Below are 18,600 nucleotides of genomic sequence, written 5' to 3' on the forward strand. Positions count from 1 at the left end.
TCCTTTAGCATGCTTCGTGGAGTACCCATCAACTGTCTTTATGGTCATCCAGTTACGGACAACGTTTGATCATCAATAAGGCACTCGACTATACACCTAGGGTCCATAGTGGTTTCAGGTCGAAGGGTGGTATACACCATTATCACCATGAGAATAACTTATGACACTTTGCATAACATTCTATATCGTATTCTCATAGCGGGTCAATCCAGTATAAATATTACTCTTAATATTCATACATATGTTTAAGACTTGATAATTCTTTATCCATGATCCATGAGATGTGATCATCAGTCTCTAAACATAATAGTCTTCATGCTTTAATGTTATCCCACTTCACAATAAAGCTTGACTACGGATACTTTAAGAATAGTGTCCTTATGTCTAATGTGATCTCATGATTAAGTCATACTTGATACATTAAACGGACTAGCTATTCTAGGGACTTTATTAAACAAACATAATAAAGAAAAAGCCTTTTATTATTAATAAATAATTCGATACAAGTACCAAAAGTATTGGCCTCTAGGGCTTACACCAATAATCTCCCACTAGCACTAGAGCCAATCAGGCATACCCCTAATGCCCATAGATCTAGTATGGCCATCATGCTTCTGCTGCGCAAGAGGCTTTGTCAGTGGGTCAGTAATATTGTCAAGTGTAGGTACTCTGCATATTTTCACATCTCCTCTATCTATTATCTCTCGAATGAGGTGATAACGCCTAAGTATGTGTTTGGATCGTTGGTGAGATCTAGGCTCCTTAGCTTGTGCGATAGCACCATTGTTATCACAATAGAGACCAATGGGATCCATAATTCTAGGAACTATGTCAAGTTCACTAATGAACTTTTTGATCCAAACAACTTCCTTTGCTGCACTTGAGGCAGCAATATACTCGGCCTCGGTTGTAGAATCAGCAACTGTATCTTGCTTTGAACTTTTCCAGCTCACAGCGCCACCGTTTAAGCAAAACACATAACCAGATTGTGATCTAAAATCATCCTTATTTGTCTGGAAGCTAGCATCGGTGTATCCAATTACAGCCAGTTCTTCCTGACCTCCATATATCAAGAATGAGTCCTTAGTCCTTCTTAAATACTTAAGGATATTCTTGACAGCTACCCAGTGAGCATCACCAGGATCAGATTGGTACCTACTCGTTGCACTTAAAGCATACGAGACATCTGGTCGAGTACATAACATGGCATACATGATAGATCCTATTGCAGATGCATATGGAATCTTATTCATGCGATCCCTTTCTTCCTTAGTTGAAGGGGATTGTGTTTTTGATAGACACAGACCATGTTGCATAGGTATGAATCCTTTCTTGGAATCATGCATATTAAAGCGTCTCAGCACTTTGTCTATGTATGTACTCTGACTTAGGCCAAGCAGTTTTTGTGATCTATCTCTATAGATTCTGATTCCTAATATATAGGCTGCTTCACCTAGGTCCTTCATAGAAAAACATTTCCCCAACCAAGACTTTACTTGTTGCAGGGTAGGGACATCGTTTCCAATGAGTAATATGTCATCTACATATAATACTAGGAAAATGATCATGCTCCCACTAACCTTCTTGTAGACACAAGGCTCATCTTCGTTCTTGATGAATCCATATTGTTTTACGGTTTCATCAAAACGAAGATTCTAGCTTCTGGAAGCTTGCTTCAATCCATAGATTGTTCTTTGTAACTTACATATCTTTTGGGCTTCTTCTGGTATGTCAAATCCTTTAGGTTGTGTCATGTACACATCCTCAAGAAGATTCCCATTAAGGAAAGCAGTTTTGACATCCATCTGCCATATTTCATAATCATGATATGCAGCGATAATAAGTAAAATCCGAACAGATTTAAGCATTGCAACTGGTGAAAAGGTTTCATCATAGTCAACCCCATGAATTTGTTTATATCCTTTTGCAACCAGTATTGCCTTATAGGTATGTACCTTACCATCCATGTCAGTCTTCTTTTTGAAGACCCACTTGCATCCTATAGGGTTAACTCCTACAGGAGGCTCTACCAAGGTTCAAACTTGGTTTGTGTACATGGAATCCATTTCAGATTTCATGGCTTCTAGCCATTTCTCAGACTCGGGACCAGTTATGGCCTCTTGGTAGGTCACAGACTCATCTTGATCCATGAGTAATACATCACCTTGATCAGTTATGAGATATCCATATCTCTCAGGTATGTGACGAATCCTGCTTGACCTACGCTGGTCTTGTTCTACTTGAGCAGGTTGCTCTTCCATAACTACTTGTGTTTCCTGCTCTAATTCCTCCATAGGTGTATCGATGCTTTGTGATTCTTGAATTTCTTCAAGCTCTACTTTCCTCCCACTGATTCCTTTGGAAATAAAATCCTTTTCTAGGAAAACTCCAGTTCGAGCGACAAACACTTTGCTCTCAGAAGGATTGTAGAAGTAATACCCTCTTGTTTCTTTAGAATACCCCACAAATAAGCATTTGTCAGATTTGGGCTCAAGCTTAGTTGAAATTTGTCGTTTCACATAAACTTCGCAACCCCAAATCTTCATCTAAGACATATGTGGTTTCTTCCCACTCCATATCTCATATGGTGTCTTCTCAACCTTTTTGGATGGAACACGGTTAAGTGTGTAAGCTGCTGTCAATAGTGCATGTCCCCAAAAGGAGTTTGGAAGATCGGCATGACTCATAATGGATCGGACCATGTCTAACAGGGTTCGATTTCTTCTCTCAGATACACCATTCCATTGGGGTGTTCCAGGAGGAGTAAGTTGGGATAGGATCCCACACTCTTTCAGATGGTCATTAAACTCTAGGCTTAAATACTCACCACCTCGATCTGATCGAAGAGTTTTAATATTCTTACCTAGTTGGTTTTGTACTTCATTCTTTAATTCCTTGAACTTTTCAAAGGACTCTGATTTGTGTTTCATTAAATACACATAACCATATCTACTGAAATCATCAGTAAATATGATGAAGTACTGAAAACCTCCCCTGGCTGGTATGTTCAGTGGTCCACATACATCAGTATGTATGAGGGCCAAAAGATCATTAGCTCTTTCACCTTTTCCTGTGAATGGAGACTTTGTTATCTTTCCAATTAAACAAGATCTGCATGTCTCATATGATTCATAATCAAAAGAGTCCAAGAGTCCATCTTTATGGAGTTTGGAAATGCGTTTCTCATTTATGTGGCCTAATCGACAATGCCAAAGGTAAGTTGGATTTAACTCATTAGGTTTCATCCTTTTAGTATTAATGTTATAAATAGGCATTTCAAGATCAAGGACATATAGTCCATTGTTCATTTGTGCAGTAGCATAGAATATATCATTCAAATAAATTGAGCAACAATTGTTCTTTATTATAAACGAAAAACCAAACTTGTCCAAACAAGAAACGGAAATAATATTCCTGCTAATTGCTGGTACATAATAACAGTTCTCTAACTGAATTATTAAACCACTAGGTAAAGTCAATACATAAGTTCCTACGGCTAAAGCAGCAACCTTTGCTCCATTGCCAACTCGTAGGTCGACTTCACCTTTTGCCAAATCTCTACTCCTTTTTAGTCCCTGCACATTGGTACAAATGTGAGAACCACATCCAGTATCTAATACCCATGATGCAGAAGTAGATAAATTAATTTCAATAACAAAAATACCTGAAGTTGAAGTCTCTACTCCATTCTTCTTATCTTCCAGGTACTTTGGGCAGTTTCTCTTCCAGTGTCCGGTCTTACCGCAATGGAAGCAGGTGCCTTCTTTTGATATGCCTCCACTAGGCTTCAAAGCAGCAACAGTGGGTTTGGGTTTGGCAACTTCCTTGCCTTTCCCTTTATCACCCTGCTTGGTGGGCCTTTTGTTCTGTCTCTTTCCATTTCCGATCATCAGAATGGACTTCCCTTTTGACTTCAGATTCTGCTCAGCAGTTCTTAACATGGCTAGCAGTTCAGGAAGAGATTTATCCATATCATTCATATTGAAATTTAGGACAAATTGACTGAATCTATCTGGCAACGATTGCAAGATCAAATCAGTCGCAAGTTCTTTTCCGAGGGGAAAACCCAATCTCTCAAGGTTTTCCACATACCCAGTCATCTTGAGCACATGGGGACCTACAGGGGCTCCCTCAGCTAACTTGCCTTGAAAAAGGGCTTTTGAAACTTCAAACCTTTCATGCCTTGCTTGCTCTTGATAGAGCATCTTCAGGTGTTCGATCATATCGAACGCTGCCATGTTCTCATGTTGCGTTTGCAATTCTGAGTTCATGGTAGCTAGCATGAGACAAACAGTTTCATTGGCATCATCGACATGCTTCTTATAAGCATCTCTTTCTGCCTTAGGTGCAGAAATAGGAGGTTCCTCTTCAGGAACAGGTTTCTCCAAGACATACAACTTTTTATCATGTTTGAGGATAATCCTCAGGTTTCGGTGCCAATCCAGAAAATTTGTCCCAGACAATTTTTCCTTGTCAAGGATTGATCGCAAGATGTTGTTAGAGGTGTTTGTTGTCATGGTAATCTACATAAGAATTAATGAAAATATAAGTATCAATAACATATTTAATTAGGCCTTTAATTAAATATGCTCCCACTATTTTACTCGAAACAAATGACCCTCACCATTTGATTCGGAAAATCCCGTTGGAAGATTTTCTAGTGGGTCGAGATCCATATTTCACTTCGCTTTAAGTTCGCGTAGGCGGATTACACAAAACTAGGTTATTTAGGTAGGAACTCCTTCCAATTGTATCTAATACAACTCTCGAATATTTTAGTTGGGTGAATAACTCCTTATTCCAATCCATCACATGGATCATTTCCAACTCTTGCTTATAAACATATATAATCTTATTATAATTTGTTTAGTTAAGTTTAACCCATTGTTTTAACAATTGGATATTACAATTATCCCATCGCACCTTACTAATATAGAACATGCACCTCGCATAGGCGAAACCTACATTATCCGATACTAGTCTTGATGAGTGTTAAAACTTGGAAAGCATAGACTTAATATTTAATTTGAGGGAATTTGCAATTATTCTGATCTCACCGGCTTATTTGTCATATAAATCGTCTCTCACATGCATCAACATACATTCACATGCATCAACATACACACATAATGAAACATTTATGGCCCCTAGCGCAATTGTTCTCCCAAGCCAATGAGAGAACCTAAGCTAACCTAATAACGATCTAAGCTTCTCCAAGCAAGATCTTCAAGGTTGTCCTCCTTTGATATCGACTTCTTCTCTTTCTTCATAACATTACATTACATAAAAGAAACTCGTTTTACATACGAGGGAGTGAGATGAGAAAAGAAGTTACATTGAGAGATTAAAAGAGAGGCACGACACGTAAGTCATATTTTAAAACCCAAAACAAAATAAAGGAAAACTAAGGCCATAACCGATCACCACAAGACAATAATAATAAACACATTATTATTATTATTATTATTAATTTTAATTCTTTTAATTAATTAAAACCAAATTAAATTTCGACGACCGATCACACTACACAGAGTTAGCCGGGGGTCCGCTGCCCGGTCAGCGGGAACAAGTGTTCCGCTGCCCGGTCGAAAATTTTAATGAACAATTCATTTAAAATTGACGTCGTTTTTCGCATCAACACTTGATACTTTAAAGCACAACTCTTGTGCCGTCATTAACCCTAATTGCATAAGTTTTTGACAACACAACCCTTATGCCGTCATTAACCCTAATGCATAACTCTTTGACAACACAACCCTTGTGCCGTCATTAACCCTAATGCACCAATTTCAGACCGTCAAACACATCTCAATTGTTGATTAAGTATGATTGATCAACACGTCATTGCTTCACCATACTAATGTCGGATCAAGAAGCAAACGACCGTTGATCGCTCAAAGGAAAACAACCATTAAGTGTTTGAATGAATGAAACAGAAACAGTATATCATATATACCGTATTTTGCATCAGGATTACTTATATCATATATATAACTTGATCGATCTCGATTAATTACTCGTTTATTCTTTGATTCATTCTGTCTTTTGATTGTATCAATACAGAAAATACAGAAAATAAACAGCTATCAGATTCATGGTTTCGTAAGTGGCTCTGATACCACTGAAGGAGAATGGCGATCCAAAACGTAACGGAATTTAAAATTTCTCCTTTAATGATCCTTACGAATGGGCATGATCAGTGATAGAATCGTTACCTCTTGTGGCGATCACGAACATTGAACGATGACAACGCCTCTACTCAGTCCACACGAACGGATTCCTTCAATCTCAGTGCTAGCTACTACAAATGAAGGCTTTGTGTGAGAGAGAAAGAGAAACGAAATTGCAAGTGTAACAATGCTTCTACACAAGGGTTCTATTTATAGAACCACTTGTGTGTGCTGCAAGCTAAAAATGCCACTCAAGTGTATATGGCCCATATCTTATAATATGCCAAAATCACTTAAGCTCGTGGTACCTTACCATATTTCGTATTCTACTTAAGTACACCGTACCTTACGATGTTCTATAATTCACTTAAGGGCACCGTACATTACGGTATTCCTTAATTACTCTAACTCTCATCAATCCGTCCTTTGTGTGTGATCCTATAGGTTTTCGCGACATTGACAATTATATTAAATCACGTATTTAACATAATAAACAGTGAGCGGTATCTAGCAACACATCACTGCTACCCAAGACACGAAAATGTCATGTGATCTGACAAATCCTTCTGTGATAATAATTATGTGTATAATTACCCTTTTGCCCTTATGTCTATATTAAACACAAGGCATAGACCGTGTCATCCTTGTCCAGTTCAATATTGGGCCCATAGACATTTATCCTGTTACACAGGATGGGCAAATTCCATCTAGGTTACTCATGTCCTTTAGCATGCTTCGTGGAGTACCCATCAACTGTCTTTATGGTCATCCAGTTACGGACAACGTTTGATCATCAATAAGGCACTCGACTATACACCTAGGGTCCATAGTGGTTTCAGGTCGAAGGGTGGTATACACCATTATCACCATGAGAATAACTTATGACACTTTGCATAACATTCTATATAGTATTCTCATAGCGGGTCAATCCAGTATAAATATTACTCTTAATATTCATACCTATGTTTAAGACTTGATAACTCTTTATCCATGATCCATGAGATGTGATCATCAATATCTAAACATAATAGTCTTCATGCTTTAATGTTATCCCACTTCACAATAAAGCTTGACTACGGATACTTTAAGAATAGTGTCCTTATGTCTAATGTGATCTCATGATTAAGTCATACTTGATACATTAAATGGAATAGCTATTCTAGGGACTTTATTAAACAAACATAATAAAGAAAAAACCTTTTATTATTAATAAATAATTCGATACAAGTACCAAAAGTATTGGCCTCTAGGGCTTACACCAACACCAGGGAGCAATGAATTATATATTCCATGATTATATAGAGACATTTATGCAAGTATACATAGATGACATTGTGATAAAATCTACGTCAGATGAAGATCATCTAACCCATCTCAGCCAATCATTCGAAAGAATGAGAAAACATGGCTTAAAAATGAATCCTCTTAAGTGTGCATTCTTTGTGTAGGCTGGAGATTTTCTGGGCTTTGTGGTCCACAAAAAGAGGATAGAAATCAATCAGAACAAGACAAAGGCTATTATGAAGACCAAAACACCGTCAACCAAGAAAGAATCGCAATCATTATTAGGAAAGGTAAACTTCCTAAGAAGATTCATTTCGAATTTAAGTGGTCGAACTCAAGCCTTCTCTCCCCTTCTGCGCCTGAAACAAGGGAAGTTCGAATGGAATGACGAACATCAAAAGGCATTCGACAACCCTCCTATCTTGGCACCACCATGTGGAAAGAATCCTATGAGACTGTATATATCAGCCTCCGACACTACCATAGGTAGCATGTTGGCGCAAAAGAATGAAGATGGCGTCGAAAGAGCCATTTATTATCTTAGTAGGATTTTAAATGATGCAAAAACTAGATACACTTCAATAGAAAAGTTGTGTCTTTGTTTGCATTTCTCTTGTACTAAACTCAAGTATTATATAAAACCTATCGATTTATACGTCTCTTCGCATTTTGATGTCATCAAGTATATGTTATCTAAGCCAATAATGCACAGTCGAATTGGCAAATGGGCTTTAGCACTCACTGAATACTCTTTAACCTTTATGCCTTTAAGGGCAATGAAGGGACAAATAGTATCAGACTTTATTGTAGACCATGCAGTTGTCGAAAATCCTCAACTTCAGGTTGATTTGAAACCTTGGAAATTATTCTTCGACGGTTCCACTCATAAGGATGGAAGTGGGGTTGGGATAATGTTAATTTCTCCTGACGAAATTCCAACAAAACTCAAATATAGAATTGAAGGTCCCCTTTGTTCTAACAACGAAGCAGAATATGAAGCCCTTATTGCAGGACTTGAGGCTTTGTTGGAATTGGGGGCAACTAGGGTCGAAATTAAAGGAGACTCGGACTTAGTAATCAAGCAACTGACGAAGGAGTACAAATGTATAAAAGAAAATTTGATTATGTACTTCGTCATTGCAAATAGGTTACTCAAAAAATTCGAATACATCGACATAAAACATGTCCCTAGAATAAAAAACCAAGAGACTAATGACTTAGCACAAATAGCTTCAGGGTATAGAATTTCAAAAGAGAAGCTAGAAGAACTTGTTGAAGTAAGAGGAAAGGCAATGGCTGCCAGATTGTCTTCGACAGATTTGGAAAACACCCAGTTAGGATATGCTAACAAAGAGGAGTTTGAAGTATTGGCCATTGATACATTAATAGATACAGATTGGAGGAATCCAATTATTAATTATCTCAAGGACCCTTCGACATATACAGAAAGAAAAACCAAGTACAGGGCTTTATCTTATGTGTTGATAGGGAATGAATTATTCAAGAAAACCCCTGAAGGGATCCTGTTGAAATGCTTAGGAGAAAGCGAAGCTTACTTGGCATTATCTAGCGTACATAGTGGAGCTTGTGGAGCACACCAGGTAGGCCATAAGATGAAATGGTTGTTTTTCAGATATGGAATGTATTGGCCCACCATGTTAAAAGATTGTATAGAGTTTGCTAAAGGTTGCCAAGAATGTCAAATACATGCAGGAATTCAACATGCTCCTGTAAGTGAACTGCATACAATTATTAAGCCTTGGCCCTTCAGAGGATGGGCGTTAGATCTAATTGGGGAAATTAGACCCAATTCATCCAAAGGTCAAAGATACATACTTGTAGGAATTGACTATTTCACTAAATGGGTCGAAGCAGTACCTTTAGTAAATGTGGATCAAGAAACAGTTATCGAATTCATTCAAAGGCAAATTTTATGCAGATTTGGAATCCCAGAAAGTATAACAACAGATCAAGGATCAGTGTTTACTGGTCGAAAGATGCAAGAATTTGCAAAGGAAATGGGTTTCAAATTGTTAACATCGACACCCTACTATGCTCAAGCCAATGGGCAAGTCGAAGCAGCCAATAAAGTAATAATTGGTTTAATCAAAAAGCATGTACGAAAAAAGCCAAAAAATTGGCACAAAACTTTAGACCAAGCACTCTGGGCTTGTCGAACCTCCCCTAAAGAAGCCACTAACACTACACCTTTCCAGCTTACATTTGGACATGATGCAGTACTACCTGTCGAAGTCTACTTGCAATCAGTGAGAATCCAAAGACAAGGAGAAATTCCATCTGACTTATACTGGGAAATGATGATAAATGAGCTGATGGATTTGGACGAAGAAAGGTTGCATGCGTTAGAAGTATTAAGAAGACAGAAGGAGAGGGTAGCAAGGGCATACAATAAGAGGGTCAAAGGTAAAACCTTCACTATGAATGATTTAGTTTGGAAAGTCATATTACCTATGGATCGAAAGAATAAGGCATTAGGAAAATGGTCTCCACATTGGGAAGGACCTTTTCGAATTTTAAAAGCCTTTTCAAACAATGCATACGAAATAGAAGAACTGACAAAGGATCGAAGAATCCTAAAAGTAAATGGAAAATACTTAAAGAAGTATAAACCATTTATGCACAAAGTTAGAATCATAACAACATAGTAAGTAAAGAACTATCATGGCCAAAATGGTGAAGATATTTAAACTCCAAATATGTGCCAAAATGGCTTTCGTCTTAATCAAGTTACAAGTAAACAAGAGTCGAATAAAGCAAATACAGGAGGAAATAAAAAAGGAATAGTGGCCCTCATCCGATCATATTTTTGCTTCGCCAAGCCAATCTTATACTGAACAGCCGCTTGAACTCCTCTGAGGCGTGCAATATCTTCGTTCATATCCGTAGCCTTTTCGACATGATCCACGCTTTGCTTCGCCAGATCATCAGCTTCAGTACTATCCAAGCCTCAGATAGTATCCTGCTTCGCCTTAGCGTCAGAAATCTTCTTCTGCAATTCTGCAATATGAGATTCCCAGAGACGTATCGAAGCAGTGTAAGTGTCGAACTCTGCTTGGGCTGATTTTCTGGAAGCGGCTAACTCCTCAGAAGCTTGTGAAGTTTGAAGGGAATTGTCAAACTCAATGGCTTGAGCTTCTTCAGTTGATAGAATCTTAGCTTTGGCGTCCACCTCCCTATGATATTCAGCACACACTTGGTCAATGAGGTTCTGAATATCAATAAGGGCTTCACCTACATCAGTGGGGCAAGCAGTGATGTTAATCTTGCTTATCAGCTTCTTTATGCTCAAGCTCGCCCCCACATTATTCCTTAATTCGTCAAAGAGATTTACATCAAAAACTGCCTTATTCACCTGCTGAAGGAGTTCGTCATGTGATGCTTCGTTTGCACTAGCACCAGACTGGGTCGAAGCTCCAGAAATACTTTGCTCTGAAGAAGACTCTCTTTGAGCCATCATTAACCTCACATACTTGAGGGGGTCATTCTGTTTTAAAGATTTTTTCTCCTCCTCAGTAAGTGGTATAGGTGAAGTCTGGGTGATGGATGATCGAACTTTAGTTGGATTTGGGACCGTGTCGACGCTGGCATTACTAGTTCCAGTTTGATTTTCCTCAGTATCAGCTTCTCCCACATTCATGTCTTCATCTTCTTGAAAATACCCCTAAATTTCATATGAATCCTGATCATCCTCATCAGCATTATTTGAAGGGAACACAACTCTAGCAGGAGAATTACTAGGAGTATCCTCAGAGTCTTCTTTCCCTGTTGAGTCCTTCTCGTCAACGTGCTTCGAATCTCTTTTACCATCTTCACCAGGAGAAGAGGTTTCTTCTTCGTTTTGAGCGTTATCTGCTTCAAGATTTTGAGCTCCAGTCGAAGAGCCTTTGTTTTGGATAGCACCGCTGACTGTCGGAGGAGGAGATGGATTCATGCCACTCAAAGGATCACTTTGATTGGCAGTAGAAATGAGGGGAGTGGTGGCTTTGTCCTGAAAATAAAGTGTTAGAATAAAAGTATGAGTTTGTAGAAAGATAGAACACTTAGGGTCGAAGTATACCTGTTGAGCCTCAGGATCGGAGGCATTGCTTCTAATGTGCTCCAGCGCTGCGCCACCAGAAGGCTGGGATGGAGTTTTCTTTGGAAGAGGAGGGAGGATGGTGGTTTCGACACCTTGTTGTTTATTTGGTTGGAAAGGGGCAACTGTTGCCTTATTTTTCTTCTGTTTTTTCTTGAGTGGAGTAGGAGGAGTATCCTCTTCATCATCTTCGACAAGAATTATATTAGCAGGAGAGGCTTTTCTTTTCTTGGGTGTCAAAGGAGGCTTGCCACTACCCTGAAAAAAGAAAATTATAAATAATTAGAAAAAATATGAAAGAGACAGAGAAGTTATTTGATGTAATACCTATGAATTCTTCTTCGGATTTTCTGGAGCAGCACCAGAAGACACTCCCTGGCTTGAAGAGGTAGTTGGCCTGGAAGCAGTAGTCGAACTAGCCTTCGCCACAGGCTTTTCTTTCTTCGCCACCTTCCTTTCGACAGCTAAAGAAGGATGTGAGTTAGTCGAAACATGCAAATGTTTAAAAGATTGGCAAAAAGACGAAAGGGAGTTGTAAAACCAAGAAATCCAAACATTCCACACCTTCACATGTCGGAGAAGTAATTCTCACTGCAGCTAAGTCGAAGTGAAGAAAGCCTTTGAAGCTGTCTAAGGTATGTTTGGATGCAACTACCCTTTTAGCAGGTTTTTGTTGGTCATTTTTAAGTTCATTAAAAATATTCCCACATGTAAACCAGTTTGCGTAAGGGGGAAAAATGACAAAGCAAAATCTGCACTGGGTAAATTTGGAAATTTGGGTGGTTCGCACTCAAAGGCCAAATCATATTTCAATTCAGGTTTTACAGCTTTGAGAGTTTTTATTTTGGCAATCTGTTTTTAAATTTTTTCTCTTAAAATTGGCGCTGCATCACAAGCGGTTCTATAAAGGTTTGTTGGGTCATAGACAGTTTCAAAGTACTTTTGGAATGCTCATATTTCTTCAGAATGAGTAATCTTACCCTTGGGGACGTTTTCCTGCAAAGATGAAAAGGCCTTCGTTATACGTTCTTTGATTTCAGCAGTAGAAAACATATTCTAGGAATAGAAATCTGTCCACCAAGTGGCAAAACCATTGGTGGAGTAGAACGACGGTTGGTAGGATATTAATTGGAATTCAGCAAAATTTGCATGGAATTCTTTGTGGATGGCAATGTCTCGAGCGCTCCATTCATTCCCTGCACAGCAGATCTCGCGCTTTCGTTTGAATAAAGAGACGGGGATAAGTTGACACAGCCCAAATTATCGAGAGACAAAATTAGGCTGATAAGCCAACAGACACGCATGGCTCTTTATTGGCAGAATCCTAGAAACGAGCAACCTTGGGAGGAGAAAGGCGCGCCACATGTCTTCGATCTCTGTGTTGGCATTTTTCACAGCGTCTTCGAGCGAGGAAGTAAACCAGGAAGGACCATGGGTTCGACTGACAAAAGGAGCCATCGAAGGAAGGAAATGGTGACGCTTCGAGAACATCAAGGTGTATTTGGTGAGGGAAGTTTGTAAGTTGTCAACATCATCAGCTGGAGTCAGTCGAAGGAGTCTGGTGCCCTTAATGCTTTGATTTATTATCTCTGGGGCATTTTCTTCGACGTTTCCTCGTGTCGGTAAAAAGGATTCGAAAGTGGCATTAAGCCACAATTGAAGAAACCAATAAGGCCCAGATAGTAATAAATTGGTGCCAGCTTCGTATTCCTTTAGCTTAGCACTAGCTGATCCTAGACTTTCGTACAAACTAGCCAATAAGAGTTCACTCAAGCACACTCTTCGACAATCATGCAATTGGTTAGCGAGCGTTAAAAATCTCTTAGCAACTTGTAAAGATTTGCAGCAAAAGAAGAACTTGGACAACCATAAACCTAAGAATTCTATATGTTCTATATCAGAAACTTCTTCCCCATCAGCGTGATATAGATTAATGCAAGTGCTAAACGAAGCGTTCTTAACATTGAAATCAATCAAGTTTTCACAGTCTTGGTAGGGGTCGAAGGTTTCTCCTGTCGGAGAAAGACCAGCAATGGCAGCTACGTCGAAAAGTGTGAGAGTCATCATTCCACAAGGGAGATGAAAAGTGGTATATGCGATATCCCAGAAATATAGGCTGGATAATAATAAAGGCTGACAGTGTTCGCCGTGAATTTTGGCGAACAACCTCTGGTTTACCAAAACTTGTAGAATTGGGTTACTTGCAGGATCAACCACACAAATCCTGGTACATGTGCAGATCTAGATGACTTTGAAGATATCTAGAACAACTTTCATATCTTTCATTTTAGTTCTCTAAGTGTTTTATGTCGAAAGATGTTGATTAAAACGTTTAAACAGATGTAAATTTAACAAGATAAAGTAAATGACGGAAAATAACTGACGAAATGTAAAGTGTCGAAAAAGAATGTGCAGAAAGATAATTGACTGGAAAATGTAAAAAGGAACTTGCAAAGAACTTTAACTTTATAAAATAAACTTTGAAGGAATTGGTGTTTGTTTACACATACATGTTCCAAATATGACTCTTTTCTCTCACACGGGTACTTTGAGTGTTTTCAGGAATTTTGTACAAGTAAATTCTCACACCTTTTTCCGATAACAACTACCCTATTTATATACAAATAACATAACCGTTACTAACTACTAAATCCTAAAACTATGACAACGGATTTCTTCTTTTCGCCAGATGCTTCCACGCGTCTTCTGCCAAACGTCACAACTCTTCTGAATTTGAATATTTACAGTTTACGTCGAATTGACGTCTTTCTCCAAGCTTTGTCGAATTGTCGAAACACTACAACATCCCCCATGTCTGTCAAAGTGCCTTCCCATCTGCAGATACCTTGTCGAAATGTCGAAGCTTCAATTTTGTAGAAGTGTCGAACAACACTTATCAACCAAACCGTTTATCCCATGTCATCATCTGTCGAAAGAACCATTCTACATATCAAATCTCATGGCGTCGAAAACGCATGTATACAAATTGCCCCCCAGCAAAGACGTTTCGACTGTTTTTCTGGAGAAACAGTCATTTGTTGTCAACCAGCGTTTTGATGCCATGTCATTTAATCTTTATAAAATCCAAGTTTGGTAATCTCAATTTCCAACACAAATTCATCATTACACTTTCTCCAAAATGTCACGTCTAAACCACGTTCAGAATCCACTTCCATCATTACCTCACATCATGATTTCTTTTCAACTTCCACCTCCTTAACACTCCCCTCAGAATCGGCCACGTGTCCCACTACCTTCATTACTACTCTAAAGCGCTTCATCATCTTCTTCCTATAAATACCCATAAACCTTTTCTTTAAACCCTTTTCCGCTTCAGATTATTTTTTCTTCATACCCATTTCTTAAGCTTTCATACTCTCCTGAGAAAAATTCCTAAGTTCCTCCTAACAATGGCGCCTCAAAAACCTTCAAGCAGCAAACATTCCAAGAAGAAACAAGACTCAGCTTTCTCTCCTGTGTATGATTTAAAAGGACCAATGACCATTGGAAATCAACAGTATGTTCCAGAACCTCCAAATGAGAAAGAGAAAGAATGCATCTATAAATCCCAGGTATTAATCCCTGTTCTTATTTTTGGAAACTGTCATGCCATGTTAGGTCCCCTTCCAAATTTAGAGATTAAACCAGATCGCTTAAAAGAGTTTTTTCCGTCTTACTTTCACACAAAACCCATAGGCGCTGGAAGAAAACCTCAACCTAAAGAGAAAGTTGTAGAACAAAAAGACTCATCGAGTTCGACGGATATTGGAGAGTTGGACTTAGCCTATTTGAACTATCCCAGGGTATTTAGAACTTGCCCATGGTCAAAAGACCCTTCTGACTACGTATCTTGGTTAGATAAAATCTAAAAAGTTAAAGGGGCTTTTTGGAAAGAGGTAGGCATTTTCGACCTTATTCAGTTGTCGAGAGTAGGACCCAATATTTGTCCAAATATGCTTTTAACTTCTCTCTACTTCTGGGATAGTACTTACAACACCTTTCACCTCCCTTGTGGGATGGTTACGCCTACCCTTTTCGACGCAGCAACCATTGTTGGTCTTCATCCCAATGGTATAGATTTCGACCCTACTGTCTTAAATGAAGATACCATTGCTTTAGAGACTAGCCTTGCCCCCTACTCCTTATTCATGTCCTATTATCACGACAAGAGTACCACTGAAGTTTCAGATGTCGAACACATAGCCTTTCTAACACTGTGGCTATCCAAATATGTGTTTTGTTCTCGATCTCTCCAGGTTGCTAAGAGATTCATTACCATAGCCAATCAGCTTCATGCAAGCACAAAACTATGCTTGAGCGAAATGATTCTGGCGAACCTTTATGAATCTTTGAGTGAGAGCGTACATCTTTTAAAAAACACCAAAACCCAAGGTAAAATCAACTTATCAGGACCTTTCTGGCTCTTGCAATTATGGCTCAATGCCACATTTGAAGCCAATCTTCCTGTAGCACCAGAAATAGATGAAGAAGAAGTAAAAAATAGGACCGTCGAATGGCCTAGGTTAGTGCTAATAACGCCAACTGATGAAGGAATCAACCTTCGACAAGCTTTTAAAAGCTATGTTATGATGTTTGCTAAAAGGTATCAATTTACTTCGACCATGGCACCTTTTGCTGATAGAAAAATTGGACCTAAGTGGTTTACCCAACAACTGCCTTTGGAGATGCAAAAGGATGAAAATATATTTCTGAATGTTTGGGAATCATTCTTAACCCCTAGGCTCCTTTTTTCTTACCGTAACACCACCAAAAACCAAATTGCTTTGATAGTTTATCAACCCAACCTTGTTTCTAGACAGTTTGGCCTAATCCAGATAAAACCTCGACCTATATTTCCCAAGAAAGGATCCATCATCTTTTATAACTCCCTTCATACTGAAGACGAAGGCAAAGAGTTGTCGAAGAAACTAGCTGATGATTCTCTCGACATTCGACCAGTTATATTTCGACCATCATTCCTATGCACTCCTGAGTTTGACGAATGGTGGAAAGATTATTATTCCAACAGGTTTTTCGACGTAGCTGCCTTTGCTACACATTTGACAAATGCTTTCGCTTTTGTGCAGGATCGGACCAAAAAAGGTATTCAAAGACACATTAGGGAAATACAGAAATTTCAAAAGTATTTCGAAACTGCGTATAGACCTGATGATCTTAGTCGAACCATACACGAAGCAACAGCAGAATTGAAACGCAAACTGACGGAGAAGTTTGAAAAACTGTCATTGCCTTCAAACCTTCGAAGCAGAGGTGCGTTATGACCTGGCTTTCAGCTGTCATCCACCAAAATTCCCTCTTTTGCCAACCGCTGAATTTGGGGTGGCATTTAGCCCTCCATTTCCAGATTGGTTTGTTTGTGGGGACTTTATGAAAATTCTCCGTCAACAGTACAAAAAACCTGCTGAGCGTGTGGTTCCGACTAAGTATCATCTGGGCGAATACCCAGGACACCTTCATATTGGAATAGAACACGTTCGCGTGGAGGATCCCATTCTTGAAGGTGTTCATAGAAAAACACGATTTTTTTCTTTTGTTATTCTAACTATATTATCATGTATCTCTTACACTCGTTTTTTAATCTCCTTTCTTTCCTTAGCCGTGAAGATCCCTGCTAAGAAAACTGCTGTCGAAGCGTCGCCCAGTACTGCTAAGAAGCCTTCGACAAAGGTACAAAACTTTTTCTCTTCTTATTATTTCTCTTCCCTTTTTCAAAACTAACTGGCTTTGGTCTGCATGACTAGGTAAGTCGAAAACCCCCAACAATCCAAAAGAGAAAGAGTGAAGAGGAGAGAGACGAGGATAAAGTCCCTAATGAAGAGTCTGGTGACGAATCTCCAGAGTTAATCCCTCCCCCTCAGAAGAAGAAGAAACTCACGAGGGTCTCTTCCCAAAGATCCATCGTTAACCCAATTAGGAAGGATTCTGCCAGTACTCCTCCTGCTAAGCCTCAGTCGAAAGACACGGAGAGTGGGAAATCCAGCTTTAATACTGAGATTCCTGAGGTAATTTTTATTTCGACAGCATATATTCACCTTTCCTGCATCTTTTCTTCTAAATCTTAGAATTATTTTTAGGAACAAGTGGCTGTCGAAAGAACGCCTGAGAAAATTCTGGAGGAAACAGCCCCAGAAGAAGATATCCCCACAAGTGATCATGACATGCAAACTGTAGCAGAATTCGACACTACAGTGGGTGAAGCTTCTGAAGATGAATCTCCTCCTCATCCAGGATTAAATGTTGCACCTCAGGGTGATGACATTGACATGGAGGCTAGGGTCGAAGATGATCCTGAAGATGGAGCTGCCAGAGATGGAGACAACCAATCGAAACAAACAGAGGCTGAGCATACTTCGGCGTGAAACACTCCACCTGCTCCTGACCAGACCCAAGGGAGTGGCAAATCAACTGGTTCGACCAGCTTCTCTCGCGAGGAGCTTGAAAATCTCAAAGTGCAAAGACCTTTGGAGTATCTGAAAGCCATGCTTAGCACCCGTTTTAATTTCCAGGATTCTTCGCAGAGTAGTTCGACCACTTCTGGGGCAACTTCTGAAGCACCATCACTTGGCAACATCTTGACTAAAATTAAAACGAAAATCCTTGATGTCGATTTGTTTAAAGTCTTGGAAGAGAATTCCCTTGCTCACCTTGACCTTAAGAAAATTTTGAAGCAAGTGAATGTCCTGGAAGCTTCTGCTGAGATTGGAAGTTTTGTGATGGAGCTGATGACTCTCATTGACTTGGCCACTGCAGATCTTCATCGTCAAAGAGATCTCACCAATCAGATCTCCTCCAAGTCTGAAACTCAAACTGCTGAATGAGATGCCGTTTCGACTTCGACTGACAAGGTTTCAAAATTGCAAAAGCTTTCTGAAACTTATGTCAAAGAAGTTGCTGCTTGTGATGACAATATCCAAAAATGGAAAAAACAGATAGCAGCACTCCAAGAAAAGATCTCTCAAGAGGAAAAACGTAAGGCCTCCATACAGCAACCCAAGCAGAGCAAGATTGACGAAGAATTGGGAGTGGGTA

Source organism: Lathyrus oleraceus, chromosome 4, assembly GCF_024323335.1.
Source record: "Lathyrus oleraceus cultivar Zhongwan6 chromosome 4, CAAS_Psat_ZW6_1.0, whole genome shotgun sequence".
Classification (NCBI taxonomy): Eukaryota; Viridiplantae; Streptophyta; class Magnoliopsida; order Fabales; family Fabaceae; genus Lathyrus; species Lathyrus oleraceus.